This window comes from Rhamphochromis longiceps, linkage group LG3 (assembly GCF_057381845.1).
Source record: "Rhamphochromis longiceps isolate RC_006_pf linkage group LG3, R_longiceps_female_GT1.1, whole genome shotgun sequence".
Classification (NCBI taxonomy): domain Eukaryota; kingdom Metazoa; phylum Chordata; class Actinopteri; order Cichliformes; family Cichlidae; genus Rhamphochromis; species Rhamphochromis longiceps.
Window position 1 is genome coordinate 5,294,657 of NC_140559.1, and position 12,502 is coordinate 5,307,158.

At 45.5% G+C, this 12,502-nt stretch overlaps 1 protein-coding gene and 2 long non-coding RNA genes across 7 annotated transcripts in view; 2 read left to right on the forward strand and 1 right to left on the reverse strand.

Annotated features, from left to right (window-relative positions):
• Positions 1 to 12,502, reverse strand: part of LOC146672618 (uncharacterized) — a 117,551-nt gene that overhangs the window by 57,776 nt on the left and 47,273 nt on the right. The gene's annotated exons all lie outside the window — the stretch shown is intronic.
• LOC146672622 (uncharacterized) lies at positions 4,008 to 8,459 on the forward strand. The gene is made up of 3 exons (XR_014908325.1): positions 4,008 to 6,619; positions 7,555 to 7,638; positions 8,169 to 8,459. It is a non-coding gene; the product is annotated as an uncharacterized LOC146672622 (long non-coding RNA).
• Positions 8,474 to 12,499, forward strand: LOC146672623 (uncharacterized). 5 transcript variants are annotated; one of them, XR_014908320.1, is made up of 7 exons: positions 8,474 to 8,775; positions 9,505 to 9,568; positions 9,935 to 9,999; positions 10,418 to 10,547; positions 10,780 to 10,895; positions 11,648 to 11,721; positions 12,410 to 12,499. It is a non-coding gene; the product is annotated as an uncharacterized LOC146672623 (long non-coding RNA). The 5 variants fall into 5 exon arrangements; XR_014908321.1 differs by lacking the exon at positions 9,935 to 9,999 and having other exon boundaries at positions 9,505 to 9,632; XR_014908322.1 differs by lacking the exon at positions 9,935 to 9,999 and having other exon boundaries at positions 8,476 to 8,775.

Consider the following 12,502-nt stretch of genomic DNA (forward strand, 5'->3'; position numbering starts at 1 on the left):
CCTCCTCCTTCTGACAGGAACTGCCTACAGAACAAGTATGAATGATGCCTGAGTGGACAAACACAACTCACAAGTTCCTGGCTCTGTCAGCTCCTCTGCAGAGGGTTTCCCTAAGAAGGTGGACCTAGCAGGGTCACCGGGGGACGGGGAGCTGTGCCTCACGGCCCTCACTTCGTCGGAGAAACCCTCATGCAGAGTTCAGAAACTTGTGTGTTGAGTATGTCGCTGTGAGCCTCCACCATTTACTGGTGGGTGCAGCCTGAACTGTCTAGAGACAGACCAGACCAGCTGCACAACACAGACACTTCAAACCTGAGGACAAAAACTAGGAGAACAGAAAAAGGAAAGGAAACTTAGCTTAGAACCACGCAGCGCTACAGGAGACGGCAGCACTGCAGAGGTGAGGACCGGCACCTGTTTGAAAGAGACAAATACACACAAACACACAACAACAACAGACGAGAAACAAACACACAGAGAGGAAAAAGTGGTTATACAGAACTTGAGGACATTACCTACATGTAAATATATAAATAATTATACATTTGTTGGGTTTTCTTTAACAATGTCAGAAGGAGAGAGGCACTGAGGCACCGTCTTCCGCCCCCCGACGCTCCTGCTGTGCCTCCTCCTTCTGACAGGAACTGCCTACAGAACAAGTATGAATGATGCCTGAGTGGACACACACAACTCACAAGTTCCTGGCTCTGTCAGCTCCTCTGCAGAGGGTTTCCCTAAGAAGGTGGACCTAGCAGGGTCACCGGGGGACGGGGAGCTGTGCCTCACGGCCCTCACTTCGTCGGAGAAACCCTCATGCGAGTTCAGAAACTTGTGTGTTGAGTATGTCGCTGTGAGCCTCCACCATTTACTGGTGGGTGCAGCCTGAACTGTCTAGAGACAGACCAGACCAGCTGCACAACACAGACACTTCAAACCTGAGGACAAAAACTAGGAGAACAGAAAAAGGAAAGGAAACTTAGCTTAGAACCATGCAGCGCTACAGGAGACGGCAGCACTGCAGAGGTGAGGACCGGCACCTGTTTGAAAGAGACAAATACACACAAACACACACAACAACAGACGAGAAACAAACACACAGAGAGGAAAAAGTGGTTATACAGAACTTGAGGACATTACCTACATGTAAATATATAAATAATTATAAATTTGTTGGGTTTTCTTTAACAATGTCAGAAGGAGAGAGGCACTGAGGCACCGTCTTCCGCCCCCCGACGCTCCTGCTGTGCCTCCTCCTTCTGACAGGAACTGCCTACAGAACAAGTATGAATGATGCCTGAGTGGACACACACAACTCGTAAGTTCCTGGCTCTGTCAGCTCCTCTGCAGAGGGTTTCCCTAAGAAGGTGGACCTAGCAGGGTCACCGGGGGACGGGGAGCTGTGCCTCACGGCCCTCACTTCGTCGGAGAAACCCTCATGCGAGTTCAGAAACTTGTGTGTTGAGTATGTCGCTGTGAGCCTCCACCATTTACTGGTGGGTGCAGCCTGAACTGTCTAGAGACAGACCAGACCAGCTGCACAACACAGACACTTCAAACCTGAGGACAAAAACTAGGAGAACAGAAAAAGGAAAGGAAACTTAGCTTAGAACCATGCAGCGCTACAGGAGACGGCAGCACTGCAGAGGTGAGGACCGGCACCTGTTTGAAAGAGACAAATACACACAAACACACACAACAACAGACGAGAAACAAACACACAGAGAGGAAAAAGTGGTTATACAGAACTTGAGGACATTACCTACATGTAAATATATAAATAATTATACATTTGTTGGGTTTTCTTTAACAATGTCAGAAGGAGAGAGGCACTGAGGCACCGTCTTCCGCCCCCCGACGCTCCTGCTGTGCCTCCTCCTTCTGACAGGAACTGCCTACAGAACAAGTATGAATGATGCCTGAGTGGACACACACAACTCACAAGTTCCTGGCTCTGTCAGCTCCTCTGCAGAGGGTTTCCCTAAGAAGGTGGACCTAGCAGGGTCACCGGGGGACGGGGAGCTGTGCCTCACGGCCCTCACTTCGTCGGAGAAACCCTCATGCGAGTTCAGAAACTTGTGTGTTGAGTATGTCGCTGTGAGCCTCCACCATTTACTGGTGGGTGCAGCCTGAACTGTCTAGAGACAGACCAGACCAGCTGCACAACACAGACACTTCAAACCTGAGGACAAAAACTAGGAGAACAGAAAAAGGAAAGGAAACTTAGCTAAGAACCACGCAGCGCTACAGGAGACGGCAGCACTGCAGAGGTGAGGACCGGCACCTGTTTGAAAGAGACAAATACACACAAACACACACAACAACAGACGAGAAACAAACACAGAGAGAGGAAAGAGTGGTTATACAGAACTTGAGGACATTACCTACATGTAAATATATAAATAATTATACATTTGTTGGGTTTTCTTTAACAATGTCAGAAGGAGAGAGGCACTGAGGCACCGTCTTCCGCCCCCCGACGCTCCTGCTGTGCCTCCTCCTTCTGACAGGAACTGCCTACAGAACAAGTATGAATGATGCCTGAGTGGACACACACAACTCACAAGTTCCTGGCTCTGTCAGCTCCTCTGCAGAGGGTTTCCCTAAGAAGGTGGACCTAGCAGGGTCACCGGGGGACGGGGAGCTGTGCCTCACGGCCCTCACTTCGTCGGAGAAACCCTCATGCGAGTTCAGAAACTTGTGTGTTGAGTATGTCGCTGTGAGCCTCCACCATTTACTGGTGGGTGCAGCCTGAACTGTCTAGAGACAGACCAGACCAGCTGCACAACACAGACACTTCAAACCTGAGGACAAAAACTAGGAGAACAGAAAAAGGAAAGGAAACTTAGCTTAGAACCATGCAGCGCTACAGGAGACGGCAGCACTGCAGAGGTGAGGACCGGCACCTGTTTGAAAGAGACAAATACACACAAACACACACAACAACAGACGAGAAACAAACACACAGAGAGGAAAGAGTGGTTATACAGAACTTGAGGACATTACCTACATGTAAATATATAAATACTGTAATTATACATTTGTTGGGTTTTCTTTAACAATGTCAGAAGGAGAGAGGCACTGAGGCACCGTCTTCCGCCCCCCGACGCTCCTGCTGTGCCTCCTCCTTCTGACAGGAACTGCCTACAGAACAAGTATGAATGATGCCTGAGTGGACACACACAACTCACAAGTTCTTGGCTCTGTCAGCTCCTCTGCAGAGGGTTTCCCTAAGAAGGTGGACCTAGCAGGGTCACCGGGGGACGGGGAGCTGTGCCTCACGGCCCTCACTTCGTCGGAGAAACCCTCATGCAGAGTTCAGAAACTTGTGTGTTGAGTATGTCTTTGTGAGCCTCCACCATTTACTGGTGGGTGCAGCCTGAACTGTCTAGAGACAGACCAGACCAGCTGCACAACACAGACACTTCAAACCTGAGGACAAAAACTAGGAGAACAGAAAAAGGAAAGGAAACTTAGCTAAGAACCATGCAGCGCTACAGGAGACGGCAGCACTGCAGAGGTGAGGACCGGCACCTGTTTGAAAGAGACAAATACACACAAACACACACAACAACAGACGAGAAACAAACACAGAGAGGAAAGAGTGGTTATACAGAACTTGAGGATATTACCTACATGTAAATATATAAATAATTATAAATTTGTTGGGTTTTCTTTAACAATGTCAGAAGGAGAGAGGCACTGAGGCACCGTCTTCCGCCCCCCGACGCTCCTGCTGTGCCTCCTCCTTCTGACAGGAACTGCCTACAGAACAAGTATGAATGATGCCTGAGTGGACAAACACAACTCACAAGTTCCTGGCTCTGTCAGCTCCTCTGCAGAGGGTTTCCCTAAGAAGGTGGACCTAGCAGGGTCACCGGGGGACGGGGAGCTGTGCCTCACGGCCCTCACTTCGTCGGAGAAACCCTCATGCTGAGTTCAGAAACTTGTGTGTTGAGTATGTCGCTGTGAGCCTCCACCATTTACTGGTGGGTGCAGCCTGAACTGTCTAGAGACAGACCAGACCAGCTGCACAACACAGACACTTCAAACCTGAGGACAAAAACTAGGAGAACAGAAAAAGGAAAGGAAACTTAGCTTAGAACCATGCAGCGCTACAGGAGACGGCAGCACTGCAGAGGTGAGGACCGGCACCTGTTTGAAAGAGACAAATACACACAAACACACAACAACAACAGACGAGAAACAAACACACAGAGAGGAAAAAGTGGTTATACAGAACTTGAGGACATTACCTACATGTAAATATATAAATAATTATACATTTGTTGGGTTTTCTTTAACAATGTCAGAAGGAGAGAGGCACTGAGGCACCGTCTTCCGCCCCCCGACGCTCCTGCTGTGCCTCCTCCTTCTGACAGGAACTGCCTACAGAACAAGTATGAATGATGCCTGAGTGGACAAACACAACTCGTAAGTTCCTGGCTCTGTCAGCTCCTCTGCAGAGGGTTTCCCTAAGAAGGTGGACCTAGCAGGGTCACCGGGGGACGGGGAGCTGTGCCTCACGGCCCTCACTTCGTCGGAGAAACCCTCATGCAGAGTTCAGAAACTTGTGTGTTGAGTATGTCGCTGTGAGCCTCCACCATTTACTGGTGGGTGCAGCCTGAACTGTCTAGAGACAGACCAGACCAGCTGCACAACACAGACACTTCAAACCTGAGGACAAAAACTAGGAGAACAGAAAAAGGAAAGGAAACTTAGCTTAGAACCACGCAGCGCTACAGGAGACGGCAGCACTGCAGAGGTGAGGACCGGCACCTGTTTGAAAGAGACAAATACACACAAACACACAACAACAACAGACGAGAAACAAACACACAGAGAGGAAAAAGTGGTTATACAGAACTTGAGGACATTACCTACATGTAAATATATAAATAATTATACATTTGTTGGGTTTTCTTTAACAATGTCAGAAGGAGAGAGGCACTGAGGCACCGTCTTCCGCCCCCCGACGCTCCTGCTGTGCCTCCTCCTTCTGACAGGAACTGCCTACAGAACAAGTATGAATGATGCCTGAGTGGACAAACACAACTCGTAAGTTCCTGGCTCTGTCAGCTCCTCTGCAGAGGGTTTCCCTAAGAAGGTGGACCTAGCAGGGTCACCGGGGGACGGGGAGCTGTGCCTCACGGCCCTCACTTCGTCGGAGAAACCCTCATGCAGAGTTCAGAAACTTGTGTGTTGAGTATGTCGCTGTGAGCCTCCACCATTTACTGGTGGGTGCAGCCTGAACTGTCTAGAGACAGACCAGACCAGCTGCACAACACAGACACTTCAAACCTGAGGACAAAAACTAGGAGAACAGAAAAAGGAAAGGAAACTTAGCTAAGAACCACGCAGCGCTACAGGAGACGGCAGCACTGCAGAGGTGAGGACCGGCACCTGTTTGAAAGAGACAAATACACACAACAACAGACGAGAAACAAACACACAGAGAGAGGAAAGAGTGGTTATACAGAACTTGAGGACATTACCTACATGTAAATATATAAATAATTATAAATTTGTTGGGTTTTCTTTAACAATGTCAGAAGGAGAGAGGCACTGAGGCACCGTCTTCCGCCCCCCGACGCTCCTGCTGTGCCTCCTCCTTCTGACAGGAACTGCCTACAGAACAAGTATGAATGATGCCTGAGTGGACACACACAACTCGTAAGTTCCTGGCTCTGTCAGCTCCTCTGCAGAGGGTTTCCCTAAGAAGGTGGACCTAGCAGGGTCACCGGGGGACGGGGAGCTGTGCCTCACGGCCCTCACTTCGTCGGAGAAACCCTCATGCAGAGTTCAGAAACTTGTGTGTTGAGTATGTCGCTGTGAGCCTCCACCATTTACTGGTGGGTGCAGCCTGAACTGTCTAGAGACAGACCAGACCAGCTGCACAACACAGACACTTCAAACCTGAGGACAAAAACTAGGAGAACAGAAAAAGGAAAGGAAACTTAGCTTAGAACCATGCAGCGCTACAGGAGACGGCAGCACTGCAGAGGTGAGGACCGGCACCGGCACCAAACTTACCTTAGAAATCTGTAGGGTTGTTTCCTCCGAGACATGTTCGAATCTGTAAACAGCTACTCCAAAAAGGATCCAGGTGTTTCAAAATACCTCTTTGGTGAACGTTTCAATTCTGCTAACATAAATGCTGCAATTAATGAACTAAAAGTCAGTGCTCTTCACCCCTATTTATAGACTTTTGCGGATCAACGGATTAAAGCATCATAGGACCAAATTTGTTGTGAGATTCTAAATATATGTGACATCATCATTCTGTAAGCCGAATAGGGCTTTGGAGCGTGATGTCACAGGAGGCGGGCCACGCCCCCCGCCGCCATGACAGTAGGCCAGACAAAGGATACAGCTTCAGCTATGGTTCCTACGTGTTGTGTAGTTGGTTGCAACGTTAGATCTCACGATCGTGAAGGCAAGACACTGGATAATGGGCTATGTTTTCATCGTTTTCCATCCTGGCGGCAACGTGAGGGATCCCATGTATCCGATATCACCAAACAAAGACGGCAGGCATGGATTGCAGTGGTGAGACGAGCGGATATCGAGTTCTGTGCAATCCCCAGCTTTTTGTTGATTTGCTCGCGGCATTTTCTCTCCGGTGAGTTCTAAATTAATTCATATCACTATCCGGTTGTTCAGTCTGACTTCACTAGCCGTGTCTGGGTCTAAACTCCGCTGCAGGTCCATATATCAAACGATCACTGTGGCATTACTGAGAGTTGAAAAACTGTCTAAAGTCTTTCATCTTTAATAAAATGATCAGCGTTCTGCTCTACCAGGTGTAACAATTGAGTTTAACATCCAGGCATCCACGAAAACGGAATTTATGACATTTAACGGAGTTAGAAGTTAGCAGGGAGTTAGCTCGCTAGCTTCTATCTAAATACAATATAGCATGTCCTGACTGCGGGGTTTTGGAAACAAATTAAAACGTACAGCTCTGCTATCACTTCCAGCATAAATGAAGACAGAAAACTAAACAGCAGTGACGTTTGTAGGGTTACTTAAGTTGGGCTAGCTGGTATATAATGATGTGCTACGTGACCGCTAGCGACACAGCTATGTTAGCATAATATAAACAAGCTAACTTTTTTTCCACTCGATAAAAGTTAACGTGAGTGTTCTCGGTGGTCAGGAACAAATGTAATCGCATGGCAGGATGCTGTAAAAGGACCAAACTTCAGCCAGGAGAACAACTGAGATAATCCATCTACAATACGAGGTTAGTCATTCATATACTGCTGCATGGGCTGGGCTGTAGTTACATCCTAAGGTTTTAAAAACTGAGCTTAAATAAATGATTAGCGGTAATAAAAGCCGAGGGAGGTCAACAGTGATCACTGACTGTTTTAGGAGCTTTTTGAGATCAAATAGAATAAAATAAACATAAAAAAAAGAGATTTCTTTAAACGGTAAGGATACCGTTTGACGAAATCTCTTCTCAATCTGCTGTCCTTTTCTGCTTGCATCTTTTTTTTCATCTAACACTGACGTTATTCCATGTTAATTATTTTTTCTCCGTGAAAAACACAGCAACTCATCTTATCCCGGGGTGCCAGGAAGTCGAGCCGCGGATCTCAGCAGAAAACTTTTCAAACTGATTCCAGGTTGATCCAGGTATACATTTGAAACAGGTTCTCCTCGGTGACGTGACAGTCGGAACGCATCTGCGTAACCATGGTTACAGGGGGACGCTTTGGAGCTCTGCTGCTCAGCAGCAAAATATTTCAGATCAATATGTAAATACTCCAACTCTAAAACCAAGTAAAATAAATATGCTGCATATGTGTATAGTGCGTTCATGTGTGTGTGTGCGCTGCGTGGTGACGTAGGCGCGTGCATGTGTGCCCCGGTCACAGCTCCTTTCAGCATGGCCGGAGGTAAGTCACTGCCACGTTGCTCTCAGCTAATTAAAGTTTGTTCAGATCCCAAGCTGCAATGTGAATACAGCCAAACCGCCGCGTTTTTGTCTGTCATTAAGAGACTCATTCGGGATAGGTTTTGTGGAGGGCGGAGTTCACTAATATACGCTTATGAGTTTTAGCCGAGAACGCAGCTAAAATGCTAGCATGCTAAGTTAGCCTGATTGCTAGCGGCTACTCGCGGCAGTCTTTTTTAACAGCATGCACTCTTTTTTCCTTCGTCAGGAGAGGTGTACTGGCAGTCGCGTGACACACACAGATCAGACACTTATTTCTGTGTTGCAGGTATGGAGATGTTCTTATGTTTTGGAGATGCAGTCTTTCATTCATTGTTTTTATAAGTACAGTGTTGTACTGCCTGTTAGATGGCGGTTATTAATATAATTGTACTGAAGTATAATGTTTGAACTATAAGTACCAGAATATTGGGTCCTGGTTATTGAATTGTATTTATCTGACTGTTTATTTGTTTTTGAATTATTTTGTTGATTGTTCTTATAAGTTGTTTTTGATGTTTTTTTCAGTGACATATTATTTATTTTGTGCTTTTTGTTTTTGAGAGCTTAAGTTAATGTTTTAAAACAATTTGTTGTATTTGATTCATTATATTATTGTAGTGTTAATGAAGCTGCAGACACAGCTCCTTTCAGCATGGCCGGAGGAGAGGTGTACTGGCAGTCGCGTGACACACACAGATCAGACACATGTTTCTGTGTTGCAGATGTGCAGTAAAGAGCCAAAGACCCAGTACTGTCTCCTGCCTCTTACTTTCACGCCAGAACACAACGCAAGAACAACAGGCGTAACACATGAACGGGTTACACATACTGAGGTGAGTTGTTGAGGATATATCGAGCTGTTGATAAGCACGGCTGTTTTTGTGCTCTTATATACTGTTAGCCTGTTTTGCTGGCGTTAGTGAAGCTGTTTCCAACTGGATGTAACATTGTTGAACTCTGATGATTAATGAATAAACTCTCGATGTGACGACGTGAGCATGTAATTGTAACCCTGTGTTCATTTAGTCGTTTGATACCGTTTAATATCCAGTACATCTATTGGGTGTTTTATAACATGCCCTGGAATCATTTTAAGTTTTACAATGCCGGTGATTTACGACTCTTTCGCGACAGTCAACTGTGGCGTAAACTCTGGCGGGTCTCAGAGCTAGCTTATGTGAGCCAGCAGTGACATCTATACATGCAGTAGCCTTAAAATACTGATTATTTATTCTCCTGCTAGGTAAGAATTTGTGTTTTATACGTTTATTGTCACATTGTGCGCCATGTTATTGTTTCGGTGAAATGAATTTCTACAATGGCGGACTTAGACAAAATAGTGTTACTGTTAATTTGACTCTCTGCAGTGTTTAAATGCTTACACATACACAGTTACTGTCCCTCCACACGTATCAGTTCTGCTTCTATGCCCCATCTTTGTTTACTCTTTCCCACCCAACAAGTGCATAAATAAGATGTTAAAAACGTCATCATCATATCAAACATGATCGATTTGGGGGGAGTTTGTTTGGCACATGCTGACTGCATCTAATTATAACCAGAAGAGGAGGCGAGAGCAGAGAACGAGAGTGCAGCAGTTTGGTGAAAGGAACAGGTGAAGAAGAGGTGAGCATCCAAGAGACGAGCAAGAGGATGGTTTCAAAGCAGACATTATGGCACAATAAAAGCTGTAAGAGCAGAGATTCATTCATATCTTTACTATTTTTCTTTAGCTTCTACTCCCGCTGCTTACAATAAATCCGAGATAAAGAACAAACAAGAACAACTCACATGGCATTGATTGTTTAGTTCAGTGTCACTCTGTGATTGTTTGACATTTCATATAAATGTGACTCTAAAATATAGTCAATAATATTAAAAAGCTGCTGTTACTGAGTGAAACTTGAAGGATTATGATAAACTTCAGTTCTTACTGAATCTGTAACATTGCTTTTTTTTAAATTGTTAAATGACTTTTGTGTCACTGCACAGTGAAAAGCTCACCTGATGTAGTGGTGAGGCCATGTTCACCACTAGATGGAGACAACCTGGCACAGGTTTTTCTATGCACTAAATTTCACCCTGAAAAGCCTTGGTGGGAATTGTTGTTTCATAGAAAGTAAAGGAAAACATGTCTTGAGGTCTTTTTCCAGTGTTTTCAAAATTGTTTTTCACATACACATCAAAACTTCACACAGACAAACACACACAAAATAACAAAATATGTCAAATTATGGAGGGCAGAGAGCGCAGCCTTTACATTGTGTTATTGTAGAGTGACAGGAACTGCCTATGAGCTTCTGATCAAGCAGAAGTGTTGACGGAAAATCTGTCAAAGGAAATAATTGATGAAAATCAAAGAAGAGAAATATTTATGTGATGTTCCATTTTCCTGAGAGCTGATTGGCTGTGACGACTCCTTCAAGTACTACATGCTACTTTGTCCTGCTAGTTAAGCCTGCTGTCTGTTCTCAGGCCTCCTCCTGTTTCACTGCCATATATCCACCACCAGAGGGCTCCACTGACCTGCCTGCTGACATCAGAGCACACCCCTGTGTCATGTGACCTGGCAGGAGTAGCAAAGCTGGACTCAGACCTGGCCCAGGCAAGTTCAAAGGCAGCTGTGGTAGAGAGAGGATATGGGCTCAAATTGTGCTCATAAATATTGTGTACTTGTAAATCAGGATTTGTGTGTGTGTGTATGGGATCAGAACGATGCCACCTTGAAATGAAACCGAAAAAAATATTGAAACTGAAAAAAATATTGAAACTGAAATAAATGTACAGCGCGGCTGCAGTCACGGACAAACTTGCATGTGTCTGTTCGGGAATGGCAGATGCTGAGAGGTCCAGCGTTTACATTACCGACTATTTCAAAGTGACAGCCTGAGGTGTTCTTCAGTAAATTGGACTACCAGACAGGAGGACCTGAGGCCCCACCGTATTCTTTTCGGTAAGTTAAATGTGTGTGTAAGCTAATCCGTAACTTAGGTCCTTAGGTGAGCACTCGGCTGTAGGGGAAACTTGTTTTGTAAAGTTCGTTTAGCTAACCCGTGCAGGTGAATGAATTTACCCTGACTAAAGAAATCAAGAGAAACGCACCGGGCTGCTCAGTGACTAACCACGGTTACTGTGCTTTTATTATGAGTATTATACTGTAAGAGCAACAGGCTGGACTCTGCTTCTGCTCTTGTGCAGAGCTGCTTATTAATAAGAAGCTCGGTATACAGACAAGGATAACACAATACCCGGGCTAGAACGACAACTCCAGTTTGAGGCGCATGTCCTCCTGACATTTGGTGTTTGTGTTAACGATCCAATGGAAAAGCTTTGATGGGAGTGAGCTGTTCACTTGCACTATAGCACACAAAACGCTGCGCTGAGCACTGAGTGTTGCATCCGTGTACACACTGCATTGCTTCATATTTCACTCGTAAAGTAGGAAATGGGTGGAGCAGTTTATTAAAAGGGTAAACGTACATGGGTTTGATTGTACGGCCCAAACAGAGCTGGCACAGGTCTAACAAGCATGAAGGGACAAACTGAGTGTGACATAAGGAAATGCTTACATGTGTAATTATCTTGATTACTGGTGAAGGACTACGTCACATGTAATCAAACATGACTCATTACTTATAAAAACCCTTTAACTAAAAGTGTATCAGAAACTCTCCTCTACTGTTTACTCTGTTTATCACCCAACAGTGACCTCGACCCTCTTCAAGCTCCTCACTGGTCAGTTCGAGTCAGGACGGCTGAAAATCCTCAGTGTTTACTGGGTAAGTTGAACTGATCAGTGGGACACTCGGGGACAGAGACCATGATGCTTTGGGGCAGACCACAGAGGTTTTACTAGTCAGTACAGATTTCAAACACACCGCTACATACTACATGTTGTATTTTTCTGGTTGCTAATACACTTGGATCCATTACAAACATACACATTGTTGTGTGATGTGTGAAGACTTTTTATGGCTTTGTTTTTTGTCCAAACAGCACAGAGGAAACTATTTCTAAGCCAAGAGGCTAAAATTCATGCATCAAATGATGCGCAGCAGATAAGACGGATGTAATCAAGCTTCCGATAGAAAGAACATAGTAAAGGACAAATAAAGTGTCTTTTTTCCTCATTGTTCTCTGTGTGGGCCTCCTACTTCCTCCCACAGTCCAAAGACATGCAGTTAGTGGGGACAGGTTCATTGGGGCTCTAAATTTCCCACGGTGTGAATGTCTGTCTCTGTGTTTGCCCTGCGACAGACTGGCGACCTGTCCAGGGTGTGCCCCGCCTCTCATGACAGCCCCAAGCACTTTACATGTGATGTAAAGTGGACTTTTCTTTTGTTGCCACGTCCATGATTTAGAAAATGTTACACAGATGTTGTCCTGCTTCGCTGTGCTGAAGCGTGTGCTTCATGAAAAGTTTGAATAAGAAAATATCAGGTCAGTAACTGTTTGTGTTCCCTGTAGGTGAGGCTGTGACAGAGCTCTTTAAACTCTGCTGTAGGACTGAGTCTACAGAGGAGATTCCTGAAGAGGAGATTCCTGAAGAGGAGATTCCTG